The 13,785-nt window shown below is 56.1% G+C and overlaps 1 protein-coding gene and 1 long non-coding RNA gene across 3 annotated transcripts in view; both read left to right on the forward strand.

Annotated features, from left to right (window-relative positions):
* Positions 1 to 10,637: 10,637 nt before the first annotated feature.
* On the forward strand, positions 10,638 to 11,852 carry LOC118686936 (uncharacterized). The gene is made up of 2 exons (XR_004980277.1): positions 10,638 to 10,783; positions 11,606 to 11,852. It is a non-coding gene; the product is annotated as an uncharacterized LOC118686936 (long non-coding RNA).
* A 1,362-nt stretch (positions 11,853 to 13,214) lies between these two features.
* DAGLA (diacylglycerol lipase alpha) overlaps positions 13,215 to 13,785 on the forward strand; it is a 56,597-nt gene continuing 56,026 nt past the window's right edge. Inside the window, exon 1 of one of the 2 annotated variants that reach the window (XM_036383509.2) lies at positions 13,215 to 13,363. The gene's annotated coding sequence lies outside the window, so the exon portion shown is untranslated. Of the gene's footprint in view, positions 13,364 to 13,599; positions 13,649 to 13,785 lie in introns of those variants that run through there. The other variant, XM_036383511.2, reaches the window with a different exon arrangement.

The raw sequence follows: 13,785 nt of genomic DNA on the forward strand, positions 1-13,785 counted from the left end.
CCAGCCCAGCAGCCTGCTGCTCCTCCATGGGAGATGTCCCTAAAGTGGTGGGAACATCCAGGAATCCCTCTTGGCCCTGGCAGTATCACAGGGATGTCTGGAAAGGAGGGGGCAGGTGCAGGATTGGGGTCGTTTTTGGTAACCAGTGGTGGGGTTGTGCTTTGCTCATCACCTCTGGCACCTGATCCAAGTGGGATGTGCCACCATTGGGATCACTCCCAGCTCTGTTATTCGGGAAAGGGTCCCACCCCCATTCCATGCTGTGCCCTCCAGTCAGAGCTCCACAAGGAAAAATCAATACCTGACTTCCAAAAAAAGCAGCTGCTGGTGGCTTTTTATAGCAACCTGTCCCATTTGCATCCTCCCTCAGCCCAGGCCCAGGGAGTCCGACCTCTGGCTAAATTAGCTGTGAATTCCCAAGGGAAACAGCCTTGGAAAAGCAGGAAGAGAGCTTGGTTGTGCTGGAATATTCTACCGCAGTCACCCCATCCGTTGTTCCTTGCTGGCCATGGTTTCCACAGGGAGGAAGCTCCCTGATGGGATTGTCCCACTCCTGGAGCACTGCTGGGCATGGGATAGGGTGGCTGCCAGCAGTGCCAGCCCTTCCTTCCCTTGGGATTGCTCCCCAGAGGGAAAAAGGGGTGTGGAAAGGAGGAGAATCTGGGGCTGCCCCAAACAGGGAGCTCGTGCAGGGAGCAGAGAGAGGGATGGCTGGAAAAACCCTGGGATGGGGAGATGCTGACCCTCTTCCCCTGCAGAAATCCCACTCCTGTTCCATGGGTGAGGGAGGTGCCGAGGCAGGCAGGCAGAGCACAGGGAATATTTAGGTCACAGTAAATGAGCTCCCTCATTAGAGCCTCTGGAGCTGCACCCACGCGGGGCTGGGGCCTGGAGATCGGGAAGGGGATTTGGACACCCCTGAGTGGGAGGGGAGGATGGATGGGCCCATTATCCCCAGGAAACTGAGGAGGTGGAAAGCATGGCATTGTCAGGTTTGGATGGACAGGCCAGAAACAGTGGGAGGCTCCCAAAACACTTTTAATTCCTGAGATGTTGGGGTTCTGCCCTTGGTAAAAGCTTTTCCTGTTTTCCCTCCCTGCTCATCCCAGGTGCTGCCCATCAGCCTCACAGCTGGAGCAGAGGTGGGATAAAAGGGGAATTAAGGGAGGCTGCCAGCCCTTTGGAAGTCCTGGTGAGCTCCTTGCTGTGCTGCTGGGATGGATGCAGGCTGGGGCTCTGGAGCTGCTGGAAGTGCTTTGGGAGAAGGTGAGTTACTTCCCAGATTGTGTCTGCAGCACGGGGGGGCCTTGGGGGATGGACCAGGATTTTTCCTCCATTTTCTTCCCACACAAATTTTTCCCTGGCATGGCCAGCAGGTTCAGGGAGGGGATTTTCCCCCTCTCTCCTGCTCTGGTGAGATGCCACCTGGAATGCTGTGTCCAGCTCTGGGTGCCTCACTATAAGGAGGCTGTGGACCTGCTGGAGAGAGGACAGAGGAGGCCATGGAGATGCCAGAGGGATGGACACAGGCTGGGAGAGCTGGGGGTGTCCAGCCTGGAGAAGGGAAGGCACAGGGGAGGCCATAGAACCCCCTCCAGTGCCTAAAGTGTCTCCAAGAGCTGGAGAGGGACTTTGGAGTGACAGGACAAGGGGGAATGTGTTCCACAGCCTGAGCACCTGTATAGATTGGAGATTGGGAAGGAATTTTTCTCTGTGGGGGTGGTGAGACCCTGGAATGGATTTCCCAGAGAAGCTGTGGCTGCCCCTGGATCCCTGGAAGTGTCCAAGGCCAGGCTGGACAAGACTTGGAGCAGCCTGGGATAGTGGAAAATGCCCCTGCCCGTGGCAGAGGGTGGCACTGGATGAGCCTTAAGGTCCCTTCCAACCCAAACCACTCCATGACTCCCTGACTCTGGGTATCCCAGCTGGCCCCTGTCAAGGAGAAGAATCCAGCTGGCAGATTCAGGGATGCTCCCCCCATAGCTGGGAGGTGTGTCAGGAATTGCTGCCTGATCCGGAGCGCAACCAGCAGCAAGAGCACTCCTGAGGATGAGTCAGTGTCCCTGAAAGCCGGGCTGGTGATCCAGCAAAAAACATTTCAAGGAGAGGCTCCTGTAAAGCTCCGCTCTGCATCAGTGACATGGTTCACTGGAGCTGCTGCTCCAGCCCAGCCTCCCCCTGATCCATGGCTGCTCCAGGGGGCTCCAAGCTGTGTCCTCACCTGTGTCCAGCAGTGGAGAGAGCTGGAGCTCTCCCAGCTTCTCCTGTCACCTCGTGCCTATTCCACGTCCCAGGCCGGTGGCACTTCTGCTGGAAGAATTCTGGAATGGTTTGGGTGGGAAGGGACTTTAAAGATCATCTCCTTCCACTATCCCAGGCTGCTCCAAACCCCATCCAAGCTGGCCTTGGACACTTCCAGGGATCCAGGAACAGCCACAACCCTCTGGACACCCTGTGCCAGAGCCTCTCCACCCTCACAAGGATGGATTTCTCCTCAATATCTCATCTAAATCCACCTTTTTTTGGTTTAAAATAATTCCTGCTTGACTTTTCACTGCTGCATGCCTTAGGAATGCCTGTAGTAGGGATGCGCTGGGATGAGTGGGAAGCAGCACCGGGCAGTGGCTGTGCGTAATTGGTGTCACGGCGAGCAGCTGATGCTGCTGATTTTGGGATGAGTAATTCCAGCAGCTTAATTTGGGAAATCAGGCTCTTTGTGTCTTGGCGGGCTCATTTGCAGGACAGCCCTGGCGCAGCCGGAGTCACTGTGCCGGCAGCCGGACATCTGGAATGCCGGCGTGTCCCTGGCTCCGTGCCTGCCAGGGGTGGCCACGGCGCACATCCTTGGCCCTCTGCCCCCAGAAACGGGGATTTGCTGCCTGAGGGGAAGGGAAACCCTCGTTAGCACCTGGCAGGAGGGACAGAGGGCATGGAATTCCTTGTGGATGCAGAGGAAAGCCAAGTTTGGGAGAGCATCCTTGGGTTTTTTAGGGTCTGTGTTTAGTGTTGGCCGTGTGTGGGACCAGGCTCTCCTGGAATACTTCCCTTGAATTTTAAGGCAGTTTTGTTCCTGGGAGACGTTCAGTGTCAGTGTCTTGGGATGAGGGACTTCAGCTTTGTGCCCTCCTTGGAAGTGGCGTGGGTGACACAAATCCATCTGGCCTTGCTCCCACAGATTCCACCAGTCAGGAATGGGGATGGGACAAGGATGTGTCCATGGCACACATCCTTGACCTTCTTCCCCCAGAAAGGGGGATTTCCTGCTTGAGGGGAAGGGAAACCCTCATTAGCACCTGGCAGGAGGGACAGAGGGCATGGAATTCCTTGTGGATGCAGAGGAAAGTAAAGGGTTTAAAAAGTTTGAGAGAGCATCCTTGGGTTTTTTAGGGTCTGTGTTTAGTGTTGGCCATGTGTGTGGGATCAGGCTCTCCTGGAATACTTAGTTTGAGTGTTAAGGCAGTTTTGTTCCTGGGAGACGTTCAGTGTCAGTGTCTTGGGATGAGGGACTTCAGCTTTGTGTCCTCCTTGGAAGTGGCATGGGTGACACAAATCCATCTGGCCTTGCTCCCACAGATTCCACCAGTCAGGAATGGGGATGGGACAAGGATGTGTCCATGGGGTTTGTTCCCTTGGCTCCAGGAGAGCTGGAATCCTCCTTACCCAGAGGTGGATGCTCCCTACAACCCCTACCACCCAATCCCTGGGCATTCCCACTGCGTGGGAATTGAACTGGAGCTGCTGGCAAAGAGGAGGGGGTGTGACCCCCTGGAAAACTCCCTGATGCTCTGAGGGACTGGGCCAATCTGTGCTTGGTGACAGCTCTGAATACCGGGATCACCGGGAGGGACAAGCTGGAGAGTGGCCAGCCTTGGGACAGCCCATCCATGCTGCTGTATTCCAAATCTTCCTGGCTCCTCCAGGCATCTGTTTGTTTGTGTGGGTTTATCTCAACAGCAGCCAGTGGCAGCTTGGCACGGAATCCAGGAGCTGCTGCTCCGAGCAGCTCCTTGGAATGTGGCTCCAAGATGGAGCTGCCCACACAGCCAGAGGAATGGGCTGGAAGAGCAACTCCCAGCTGGCACTGGCACTTCTCCTCATCTTCTTCCCTTCCTGGGAATCTCTGGTGGCCCAAAGGAAGTCCAGAGGGTGATGGTGGCATGTCCGGTGTCCTTCCATCCTTCTGTGGAGCATCAGCTGCCTTGTATTGTTTCCCAGAGAAGCTGTGGGTGCTCCATCCCTGGAAGTGCTCTAGGCCAGGTCGAAGAGGGCTTGGAGCAAACTGGGATAGTGGAAGGTGTCCCTGCCCATGGCAGGGAGCTGGAATTCAGTCATCTTAAAGGCCCCTTCCAACACTAACTCTTTTGTCATCCTTGGATTCTGTAGCATCCGGGGATTTCCATGTTTTCCATGGCACTGGCTGCTCCTGGCAGGGCTGTGGAGGTGCTGTGTGGCTGGAGCTGTGCAGTGCCGAGGTGGCTGGAGCAAATCCCTCCTCCTCCTCTTGGCAGCAGGAGCAGAGCAATCCTGGGGAGTAGATGATCCTGTCCTTGCTGCTCAGGACTTCCCCCAGGTTGTGTAGGATGTGGGATTGCTGGGAATGAGTGCCCAGTGAAGGTTCACTATGGGCTCTTGGTCACTGAATTTGGGATCTGCAGTGGACTTTTTGGGGTCCTTTTTGGACTGCAGTGGACTTTTCTGGGGTGATTTCATTCCAAGAGATGCCTGTGAACAGGTGGGATGGGGGAGACATAATTGTTGCTTCCAGAGCTTTCCCTTCAGAGAGTCCCATAATAGTTTGGGTTGGAAGGGCAGGGACATTTTCCACTGTCCCAGGCTGCTCCAAACCCCAGCCAGCCCGGCCTTGGACACTTCCAGGAATGGGGCAGCCACAGCTCCTCCGGTAAATCCCTTCCAGGGCCTCACTCCCCTTACAGGGAAGTTTTTCCCAATATCCCATCTAACCTGGCCCTCTGGCAGCGGGGAGCCATTCCCGTTGTCCTGTCACTCCAGTTTGTCCAGAGTTTCTCTCCAGCTCTCTGGGAGACCTTTCAGGTGCTTCCTCCCCAAGTCCCTCTGTTTTATACCCAGTGCTTGGGAACAGCCCGAGGTGGGCAGAAGTTCCCCAAACCCCCCTGATCTTCCCGTTGGATCCCTGAAATCCCAGCCTGGAGCCGCACGGTGCTGTGTGCCTCAGCTTTGGCGCTCCACCACCTTTGCTGCCAAGGGATTCTTTCCCCCCTTTTCTTCCAGCTCCTGCTTTCAGAGCCTTGTTTGTGGCCGTCAGGACCTGACAGACTCCTGGCACGTCTCCCGCCCCCGTGGCAGCAGCGATTCCCGCCCTCTCCCCCTTTCCCCTTGCCCTGCCACCGTGCCTGGAGACCTGTTGGGAGGGCTGCGTTTGCCGGGAAATCAACTCCCAGCCTTTTTTTAGAGCCAGAAAGGCCCTGGCACAGAGATGACAGCAGCAGAAGCCAAAAGGCTCAGATGGTTTTAAATGTCAGGGAGAGGTGTAAACGGATCTGGGAGACAGCATGTCCAGGAGCCATGAGATTTCACAGACAGCAGCTCCAGAGCCAGCATCCTGCGGTTTTCCCTCTCTGGGAGCCCGGTCACTGTCCCGGAGCCTGCTGGGATTTGCCTGTGGGATGGTGCTGGTGACCCCTGGAGAAGGGGAGGGATGGAGGGCAGGCGGGGGGAGCGCTGGTGATGAGCAGAAGCACAAATGAGCCTTGGCTCCCGCTGCCTCCGTGACCTTTTCCGCTCCTGGCGTGATCCGTCCTGACACTCGGGATGGGGGGAAGGGGAAGTGGTCATCAGGGCTTGGCCGCTGTGTGCTTGCCTGCTCGGCCCTGCCATTTCCCAAAAAGAGAGTTTGGAGTCTCCGAGAGTCAGCAAGTTCCCGGTGCCAGCCATCTGTCCCATTTCCCTTAGCAACCATCCGTCCTTTTCTCCTTCATTAAGTGTCTGAGGCGGATCCTGCCTGGCACACCCTCTCCCGCTTCCCTTTTCGCCTCTCTGGATCGTGCCCATCTCCTGTCACTGTGGCACAGAGTCCTGACATCAGAGCACGCTCCTCTCCCAGGGATTCTTGGACAAAGCTTGGACAGGGGCTGTTTGCTCACATTCCTGCCTGCTGCACTTTTTTTTTTTTTCCAGACTGATCTTTTCCAGTTCCTCTCCTTCAGGAGTTGTTCAGGCTGGAAAAGACCTCCAAGAATGAGTTCAGCCACCCAGCTCTGCCATGGCCACCATTAATCCATGTCCCCAAATGCCACATCCACTCAGCTTTTAAATCCCACCAGGAATGGGGACTCCACCACTGCCCTGGACAGCCTGATTCAAACCTTCCATGAAGGAATTTTCCCTAAAATCCAAAGGGAAATTCCCCTGAGGCAACTTGAGTCTTGTCCCTTGTTCCCTGGGAGCAGAGCCTGACCCCCATCAGGGAATCATGGAGAGGGAGAAGGTCCCCCCTGAGCCTCCTCCTCTCTGGATTAAGATACAATTCCCTGCTGTATTTCATGGACTTGTACAGAAGGGAGCTGGGAACTTCTCCTTAGGATAATTATTCCCAGTTATTGGTCTCCAGCCTCTGCTTTGCTCTGAGGTCCATCTCCTGTCTGCCTGCTGGGCTGTGATTCCAAGGTCTCTGCCAGGCCTTTGTGGAAGAGCTGTGCTGCAATTGAGGATTTGGGATCTCCACGGGCAGCCGTGTCTCCCGGTGAGAGCTGAGCTTCCCCCTCCGGCAGCTGGGAGCTGGGATGAAGCCAAGTGGGTTAGACAAGGCTTTGAGGTCCGGGGGAAGTGGGGAATGGCTCTGCAGCCTGGTGTGAGGAGCGGGAAAGGAGCCAGCAGCAGAGCCAGGAAAGAATCCTCAATGGGAAACCTCTTGGTTCAGTCCACCTGCCTCCAGAAGCAAGAGCAGGATCCTGAGGAAGCAGAGGAGGGAGGGGTTTGACCTAATGAAATTATCCAAGTGCCTTGGCTCCAGCTGCTGCTCTCCAGTCGCATCCCACTGATGTCCAGAGACGTGGCCTGCGGGGAGGGATCGAATCCTCCACGGAGCATCCGCGTCCTCCGTGCTGTGCCCACATCTGACAGCAGCATTCCAGGCTTCCAGAGAGCCTGGGAGGCTGCAGGTGCTGCCTGGTGAGGGAGAGCTCGCCGACACTGCTTCCCTGGAGCACTGACAGGAACAACACAGCTGATCCCTACATTTCCCTGTCCTGCCGCAGCCGTTCCCATCCCAGGAGGTGAGCGGGCTCCTGGAAATCGGGAAGCAGCTCATCCTCGGGGTAAATTCCTGGGCTTTGGAGTCCCAGCCAGGGAAGTTGTGTTCATGCCACAGAGCCCTGGGAAAAGGCCAGCGCTCCTGCTTGTGGGGGTGAAGGCATCCCACATCCCTAAAGCTCCTGCTAAAATCCTGATTCATTCCTGGGCTGGAGCTCTCCTCCCGAAGGAGGATGGAGCCAAGGGCATTTGAAAGGTGGGCGGGGAGGAGGAATAACATGAAGGAATTTTGGCGGGGGTGAAGCAGATGAGGGAAATGACACGTTGTTATTGCACCTGGATTAGCCAGGGCCGGGATGGAGCCGGGAATTCCAGCGGCTGCCAGGGCTGCAAGCACATCCCTGTGACTCAGGGGAGCTCGGGGGATTGCATTTTCCTCCCCTCAGAGCCTTTAGGGTTCATATCCACAATTCTTTTTGTTTTTAATTCCCTGCAGAACAACGAGGCTTTCACAACCTGAGGCGAAAAAGCTATGGAAAGATGGGTTTGTCCAAGGGGGAGCATGGAGGATGCTGGCAAATATCCCGACAGCCTGGAGCACTGCTTTATCCTCTCATTTTTCCCAAAGGAAAAGCCACCTGGAGCTGCCAGGCAGGAAGATGCCCTGAGCTTTGCTGAGCAGTGGTGAGAAACCCCAGTGAACTGTTATTTAATGGTCCTTTTCCATGGCAATGGCTCCTTCCCAGGGAGAAATTTCTGGGCTGAGGAGTCACAGCTTGGATAATGCTGGATAATGTCCTTGGGAGGGGGAAGTGCTGGCGGGATTGATAGCAAGTCTCCGAGGCTTGGCTTCCAGAGTTAGCTCTGGCACCAATTTAGCAAAGCAGCTGGAAAGAGGAGTTTGTGCTTGGAATCGTGAGCAGCGAGGGCTGTGCCGAATTCCAGGATGCAACCTGTGGGAGAAATCCTTTCCAGGCTTTTTCTGTGGAGCCAAACCCAGCCGTGTGCGCACGGGTGTGTTTACTACGTGCCAAGAGTGAGCCCACGGCGTGGGAACCTCTGGGAAAAGGGAGGGATCCCGCTAGGAAAGCGCCTTTGAGGCTGGAAAGGGGGTTCCTAAGGAGGGGACAGGTCACCAGCCTGTGCAGGTGGGAATGGGAAGAGCTGTGCCCAAGGGAAGGAGCTGGGAATGTGCCAGCCTTGCTCTGCCCTTTTACCCGGCAGTGGGACCTGGTGCTGCCCACACCTCGGGAATTTGTGGAAGAAATTTTTCCCTGAGGAGGGGAAATCCGTGGATTCCACCGGAACCCATTCTGGTGGTGAGTCACCTGAATGGATTTCCCAGACAAGCTATGGCTGCCCCATCCCTGGAAGTGTTCAATACTAGGTTGGAGGAGCCTTGGAGCAACCTGGGACAGTGGGAAGTGTCCCTGCCCACAGCAGGGGGTGGAACGGGATAATCTTTAGGGCCCTTTTCAACCCAAACCATTCCAGAATTCCATGTCTGATCCCTTCAGGTGCCTGACAGAGGTTTCCCAATTTGTGCCCTATCTTTGGCTGGTATTACAGCCTCCAGTGTGCCAGCCTGAGCCTGAATTTGGGCTTCCAGCTTATCCCTGGACCAGCTCTCCCTAGGTTTGGGATGGGATGAGACTGGGATGTCTCCCCTCTGACTTAAGTGCTTTTAGGGATTCAGGCTCAGGGGTGGCACAGCAGCTCGGAGCCCCCAGATCGCTTCCCAGTGCTGGAGGAGCCATGGAAAGCTGAGGCAGCTGGAGGGGGAGATTTTTCCAAACATCCAGAGTGCAGGAGAAGCCTCTCCATTAGGGAATGATTTTCAGTGAAGGTTTGAGTGATGCTGTTTCTCTGCAGAGCTGCAGCAGCTGCTCCTGCTGGGGGAACACTGCCAGCTGCTCATCCCTGCTTTGGGAGCTTCCCAGGGGCTGGGAATTGCATGGAGGGTCGAGCCAGGAGGTGCTGGCTTGGGGGGCATCGGGGAAGAGCAGGTTTCTGGGGAGATCTGCTGGGATAATGAAGGATTTGAGGAGCAGGAACAGTCTGGAGGCACTGGATTAGCAGCGCTTTGGTAGGAGGTGATGGAGGCTGATGCCTCCAGAGAGTTGCGGGCGGGAATCACGCTGGGAAGGGAGGGAGGGAGGGAGGGAGGGCTGGGAAGGCACAGCCACCATGGGGATGGAAGCAAACACAGGCACTTCCTGCTTGGTGACATGGGAATGGGAGACAGGGATGCCTGTTGGTGTGGTTTTTTAAAGCGCTTCCCAAATCTTGGCGGGCAGCTGTGTGGTTTGGTGGGAATTTGGTGTGGAATTACGGTCGGCTGCACAGAGGGAGCAGCCTTGGCTTGTGGCAGGGGAGGTTTAGATTGGGTATGGAGGAAAACTCCTTCATGGAAAGGGTTGCAAGGCATTGGAACAGGAAATCCTTTCCAGGCTTTTTCTGTGGAGCCAAACCCAGCCGTGTGCGCACGGGTGTGTTTACTACGTGCCAAGAGTGAGCCCACGGTGGAGTCCCCATCCCAGGAGGGATTTAAAACCTGTGTGGATGTGGCACTTGGGGACATGGGTTAGTGGTGGCCTTGGAACAGTTGGACTCTGTGATCTTGGAGGGTTTTTCCAACCTCAATTCTTCAGTAACTGATATTCCCTAGAGAGACAGTGAGTGAGGCGCTGGAATTTTTTCCCCTGGAGGAAATGCCAGGATAACGCTGTTGTCCACCTTTCCCTGGTGGCCTGTCCCCTTTGAGAAGGACAAAAGCACCTTCCCACGACACTTGCTGTCACTCCCTGGAATTCAGCCAGCTGGAACAGCCTGTGCCGGTGATGGAGCCCAGGCTGGTGTTTGCAGGGGTTGAGGAGCGAGGAGGGGGTTTGGATAACCTGGATGCTGGAATCCCTGCTCCAGGCAGACTGTTGCACTCCCAGCCCTGTTCAGGCTATTTCCCTGTGATTTATTGTAATCCTAATGGAGCAGCTGAGGGAAATTGGCAGGGTTGGGATGGAGGAGGAGAGGGGCTCGTTACCCTGGGAGTAACGGAGCGTCTGACTCCGACTGGGAGCCCAACAGGAGCAGGATTCCGGAGCAGCAGCGGGATTGGATGTGCTGCGCCTGGGGGCGGTGGCAATGACAACAAACTGAATAATAATATAAAGCTTCCCATGTTCCCAGCTATTCCTGGAGCCTTGCTCCTTGTCCAAATTCCCTGGGGGAGGGGTTGGTTTGCTTTTAGGTTTAGGAGAATCCTTAACCCTGGAATCTGTTGGCTTTTTTTTCAGGACACCCAGCTGGATGGGCTCTTTGTTGATTGAATCCTTCCTGGCACATTGCAGGGATCTCCAGAGCTCCAAGGCTGCCTACAGTGGTCCAGCCTTTTCCTGGGAGCTGATATGGAGAATTCCAAGGCTGTGGTGTGGAACAGCCCCGAGCCATGTCCATGTGTGGAGGAATGATGCTCCAGCTGGAAGAACACCACAGAATTCCCTCTCCCTCATATTCCCTGGTCGTTCCTGCACAAAGAGCACAGATCCATCCAGAGGTGAGTAAGGACTAGGAATTCCTTAAGCCAGTGGGGCCTTTGGAGGTTTCCTTGTGAAATGGCTGGTGATGCCCTGATGTAGACACTGCACCTGGGTTATCCAGAGGGATAACCCAGCTGATGGATGTCTGGGATGCTCTAACTCTCCCTTACATCCCTCTGAAGGTGTAGGATTCCCAGGAATGTGTGTACATCACCACACCATTGCCCCAGGCATTTAAACCCAGACTCAACCATTTCCCACAGGTTGGGAAGCTCTGAAATGAATGGATTTACTCCAGAGGCTGGAGGTGGGGACAGATCCATGTGAAAATCAGGGAAAATCATGTCTTTTGTGACAGGCCTCAAATTAATTCCTTAATTCCCTTAAATGCTTCGCCACCCGCCCTCCGTGTCATGACAGCGGGGGAAAAAATGGGATTTCTGAGGGCATTAATCCTTCCCTTAATGCTTTAAAAGGCATCGAGTTTATCCAAAACATTCTGAAATTGCCTGTAAATGGTGCCACTGCCATGCAGGAGTCAGGGAACGGAGCCCTGGGGGTCACTGGGATGAATCCTGACCCTGGAGCTGGGCTATAAATGTGGTCTGGCCCTTGCAATTCGGTGGAGCCAGGCTGGAAACGGGCAGCTGGAGCTGCTGGAAGGCAGAAATCCTGAGCTGTATCGGATTAATCGCCTTGTGTCCCTTAATTGGCAGGATCTGGGCTGGGATGTGCTCTATCCCACCCCTTGGAAAGCCTCGGATGGCTTCTGGTTGTACTTCCCTGAATAAAATCATAATTTCCAGTCTTCCTGAGCTTCTTCCCTCTGTCTGCTCCAGGTTTTGGGGCTTCCAGGGGTGCCTGCCCAGCCGGGAGCGGATCTTGCCGAAGGGAGACCTTGGAAGTGCCACAGGCTGGATGAAACGATTTGTTGGAATGCTAAATTTGGCAGCAGCTTTTCATCCAAAGTGGAGCCACTTTGCACCTGTCTGGGAAGATAAAGGGACTGGGAATGAGCGTGAGGGGGATTTTTCTGCCTGAACGGGATACAAAGGCCTCGGCACAAATGAATTCCGGAGCTTCAAAGCCTTTCCTGAATGTTTTTCCACCCCTGTCAGGCTGTTTTATTTCCCAGGTATGGTGATATCACCCAGCAGACCATTTGAAGGCTGCTCCACTTGCTTTAAGGAGGAATGGGCAGGCGAGGATGTGCTGCTATTACCTGCTGGATCAGCTTTTCTGGGACAGAGATTTTTTTTTTTCAATTTTTTTTTTTTTTTTTTTTTTTTGCTATTTTTCAATGCCTTTTTGTTTTTGCAGTAGGAGCATCTAAGTTGTGTCCTTGGATGATGGCAGCTGCCGTGTTCAAAGGGAATCGCTGTCCTTCCTCCCAAAGGGGATGGTTGTTGTGGTGTGTCCCTCCTCACAAGGGTTTTTTGGGAAGAGGGGGTTGGTTGGAAGGGACCTTACAGCTCATCCAGATCCAGCCCCCCTGCCACAGGCAGGGACACCTTCCACTGTCCCAGGTTACTCCGAGGCTGGTCCAGCCTGGTCTGGGACTCTTCCAGGGATGGGGCAGCCACAGCTTCCTGGTGAAATCCATTCCAGGGTCTAACAATTTCTTCCCAATATCCCATCTAACCCTGCTCTCTGTCAGTGGGAAGCCATTCTTTCTTTTCCTGTCACTCCATACCCTTGTGAATAGCTCTCCATCTCTATTGGAACATATTTTCCTGATAGGAAAGGCCTGCTTTTCCATGCTGGGCATGGAAAGCAGAGTGCTCTCCATGAGGGAGACCACAGTGCTGTGCTGGGTAGTTTTCCAGAGGGAAGGGATGTTGGGAGAGCCCCAGGTGTGGCTGAGGGGAGTTTTTTATTGCTCCCTGAATTCCCTGATTGAGGGGCAGGAAGGTTGGAACCTGGCTGTGCTCCCAGGGAACAAGGCACAGGACAAGAGGAAATGGCCCGAACTTGTGCCACGGGAAGTTCAGATCGGACACCAGAAGGAATTTCTTCATGGAAAGGGTGATGATACACTGGAAGGGGCTGCCCAGGGAGGTAGTGGAGTCCCCATCCCCGGAGGTGTTTAAGGAATGACTGGATGTGGCACTCAGCGCTCCGGGCTGGGTGACAAGGCACGGATTGTCGCAGGTTGGACTCAGTGGTCCTGGAGGTCTTTTCCAAGGGAATTGGTTCCTGTGGGATCCTTCCGTGATTCCAGTGGTATCTTTCTGTGATAATACGGGCAGGGCAGGTGAGGATCGGCCCAGGAGCGGCCTCTGCCCGCAGCAGGCGGGGTTCCCTGGATCCCCCCGAGAATTCCCCGCTGGAATCGCGGCCGGCCCGGCACTGCCCCGCCCCGTGGCGCTACCGCCGGGCGCCACCAGGCGGCGCCGCCGCGCCCCGCACCCCTGGTTGCCGTGGCGACCGCAGGTTGCGTAGCGGCCCTTACGCAGTTGGCGCAGTGGGCGGCCCCGGCGAGGCGGGGGCGGCCCCGGCAGGGCGGAGGCGGCGTTGGAGAATCGGGGGCCGCAGGGCCCCCGGCATGGAGGAGGCGGCGGCCGCGGCGCTTCCGAGGCGGCGGCAGCGGGAGCGAGGTGAGGGACGGCGATGGGAATGGCGCGGCAGCGGGGGCCGGCGCTGCGGCAGGTGCGGGGGAGCCGGGAGGGCGCTGGCAGGGCCGGGGGAGCGCCCGCCGCCGCCCCCCGCCCCGCTGGGCTGCAGGCCCGTGCTGCCCGAGGGGTCTGGATCCCGCAGGAAGGGCGGCATTCCCGGCGGGAGGGCCCCGCTCCGTGTGGCCTGCGCCCCGTGGGGAGCGGTGGGATTCCACCTGCGCCTCTGGGAAGCCGCCATCCTGGCCCGGGCAGGTGCGAGGCGTGAAGGTGATGCCGCCGTTCGGGAGTCGGGATGCTGCGGTGGGAGGCGGGAGCGGTGCTGCGAGATGTCCAGGGAGGAGAAGCTGCGGTGTGGGTGTGACACAGGGATTCTTGCTCCCAGCTTTTATTACTTCCCGCAGGGA

The sequence above is a fragment of the Molothrus ater genome, chromosome 6 (assembly GCF_012460135.2).
Source record: "Molothrus ater isolate BHLD 08-10-18 breed brown headed cowbird chromosome 6, BPBGC_Mater_1.1, whole genome shotgun sequence".
NCBI classification, from domain to species: domain Eukaryota; kingdom Metazoa; phylum Chordata; class Aves; order Passeriformes; family Icteridae; genus Molothrus; species Molothrus ater.